This window comes from Balaenoptera borealis, assembly GCF_965194805.1.
Source record: "Balaenoptera borealis genome assembly, chromosome: 9".
Taxonomy (NCBI): domain Eukaryota; kingdom Metazoa; phylum Chordata; class Mammalia; order Artiodactyla; family Balaenopteridae; genus Balaenoptera; species Balaenoptera borealis.
The window spans coordinates 112255130-112258158 of NC_138873.1; the positions used below are offsets into that span (position 1 = coordinate 112255130).

Here is a 3029-nt window from a genome sequence, read left to right on the forward strand (position 1 = left end):
TTGGGGGAGCATCAAGCATCACCTGTGGTTTTGCTCTGGTAGCAAAATGAAATGGCATGTTTTTATTAACGTATGTGGGACTCTCTCACCCCCTGCCAGAATGCTTCAATCACCCCTCCACTTGCCTGGTGGATATTTATGATCACAATGTGTGATTCTTCTGGTGACGATTTCTGGAGATTTGTGATGGAAAACGGAACATTGAGGGAGTTTTTACCATGTTCTTAGAGATGAACAGGTCAGTACAAAAACTAAAGTATTGTTGAGGAGAAAGTCCTTGCCTATGGAAACCAGTTGCAAAAGACCTAATCATTCATTTCCTTCGTCTGTTATTTTCAAACAGTTGTTTTACTTAACTAATAACATTGTTGTTGCAATGTTAATTTTAAAATTTAATGTTCAGCTTTCAACAAGATCAAAATAGCCTGGCAGAGTTCAGTGGAAGAAGAGAAATGCTATATGCATCATCAAGGCATTTATATGTTTAGAGCAAGTTACCAGCGACACATACAGTCACCATGTCTAACAGGTGTTCCAAGGGGATGCTTTTACCTGCTGCATTTTATTTGTCCTATAGAACTTGCTTTGTGTTAACAGATTTAAGAAAATAGACGTCTAAGGAAAACACAAGTAAATTTAGACCCCTTCTCTCTAGCGTGATTAAAATGTTTCCTTTACAACCGTAGGTTTTTACTTATTAGGACTATGACCGATATTCTTACTTTCTCCAGGAAGCTAGTTGAAAGTGTTTAAATATCTAAAGTTAGAACAATAAAAAAATTATCCAAGTATAAAATAATACTTCAATGGATATATTATAGCAAAACAAATTACAGTCTCCAGTGAGATTGGATACCATGACCTGAAAAATTATATACTGCATTCTAACAGTGAGAAAAAATTTTAATTAAATATTCACATTTTAATAAAAATATATCAAGCTACTTCAAACCTTTTCCTCAGCAACACTTCAGTATGTATACTGAGCTGGTCATCTTAAGATCATGGTAAGAAATCTTCTAATGCTCTGCTTTAATCACAGAAAGATTAAATAAATTCCACATAATTCATTTTTCTAATAAACTTAAATCAGAAAACAGAAAATTTCTTGAAAGTTTTTGTTATTTTTTAGATTATCTGATAATTCTTTCAAGTTAAGACCTCTGTATCTTTTTTTTTTTTTTAATTTTTATTTATTTATTTATGGCTGTGTTGGGTCTTCGTTTCTGTGCGAGGGCTTTCCGTAGTTGCGGCGAGCGGGGGCCACTCTTCATCGCGGTGTGCGGGCCTCTCACTATCGCGGCCTCTCTTGTTGCGGAGCACAGGCTCCAGACGCGCAGGCTCAGTAGTTGTGGCTCACGGGCCCAGTTGCTCCGCGGCATGTGGGATCTTCCCAGACCAGGGCTCGAACCCTTGTCCCCTGCATTGGCAGGCAGATTCTCAACCACTGCGCCACCAGGGAAGCCCCAAGACCTCTGTATCTTTAAATTTATTCTTCACTGGAATATTCTATGCTGTTCAAATTATTGCTTATGGGTCTCAGGTGCCTTAATAACATACAATTGTATAAGATAGAAGATTGTTGATCATGGTATCTCATAGTTCTAGAGGGAATTTATTTTAATTGAAAAATGTGTTTACCCAGAATTAGCAAAATATAGGAAATTGAGCCCTGCCATCTACTAACTCTTTGATATGTTGTTTAATCTCTTTGATCTCCAAATTTCTCACCGAATGAGTGGAAATTGTAATAAGCAACATCATAAAGATGTTGTTAAAATTATGAGACTTATAAAGTACGTCTGCTACATGATTTATTATTGTAGTTGTTATTTTCACTTTTTGACAGTATAAATATAATATGGTATTTCATTTTGTTAATTTGCCTGACATATAAGAAACAAATAAATTTCTGGTACTATTTATAACCAAAATTTATGGAAAAACAGTTGTCTTGAAGTACATAAAGTTGAAAGACAGCCTTCATAACAAAACTGCATATTATCATTTCAGGAATAGTGAAAGCACATGGCTGGCAATAGAACACTAAAAAATGTCTGGTATTGTCTCATTCAGAAATAGAGGTAATTTTTCATAGTTCTGAAAACATCAAAGAATGGATGGAGTTAGGAGTAATATAACGTATGCATTTCTATAATGTGTAGTTATAGACCAGTAAAAGTGAGTCTATACGATGAGGCAATTACATGGACATTTAAAAAAAATAAAAACTAATTTAATACCAAGGTCTTCTCTTTTTTTATCTAGATATTTTGACTAAAAGACTACCTCAGCAATGAATTATCTAATGTAAGTACATTATTTATTCCATTTTCTTTGCTAATATAGTATTTACCTATTGTTTATTATGATTGTTGAGTTACTGTTGAGATAATAGACAATATATATACCTTGATGTATAATATATTTCAAAGAAAAATACAAAATATTGAAAAATTTTGTTTTCTTCATGTAGTTTCTTAATCATGTATTTTGACTATTCCCCAAAGGAAATAATAATTTTAAAAACACACCTCAGATTTTCAGTTTCTATTTTTCAGTTTTTCCTTTGCTTATTTAGAACTGACCCTGAGCAAAAAACAAAAAACAAAAAAACCCAAAAAACAAAAAACTGTGGAGTGGATTTGTTCTGTTTTCCTCCTAGTTTCCTTTCCCATATTTGACACTCTTTATCCACAGGCGCCGGAGCATGTCCTTGGAGTTGTTTTTCCAGTAGTGGTGATGGATTTACATTGATTCATCTACACTCTTTGGCTCAGTCTCTTGTGGACACCATCCTGCCCCCGTTGGACACCAGGTCAACATCAGTGTTCTGGTTTTGCCTTGGAGCTGAGTAAAATGAACTGTCCCACATGTAGACTTCACTCAGCTCATCCCAGGTAAAACAAAAGTAGGGTTGCCCTTTTCCCAACCATCCTTCCTAACTCTTCTAACAAACTACCAATGTGCCTGAGCTCTAAGGATTCTAGGGAAGTTGTCTGTATTTAATCCTGTTCTCTTCTTTACAG

The 3029-nt window shown here is 34.9% G+C and overlaps 1 long non-coding RNA gene across 1 annotated transcript in view; it reads left to right on the forward strand.

Annotated features, from left to right (window-relative positions):
* Nucleotides 1-2790: 2790 nt before the first annotated feature.
* LOC309634733 overlaps nucleotides 2791-3029 on the forward strand; it is a 44045-nt gene continuing 43806 nt past the window's right edge. The window contains exon 1 of the long non-coding RNA XR_014248385.1: nucleotides 2791-2900. This is a non-coding gene — a long non-coding RNA (uncharacterized lncRNA). The remainder of the gene's footprint in view (nucleotides 2901-3029) is intronic.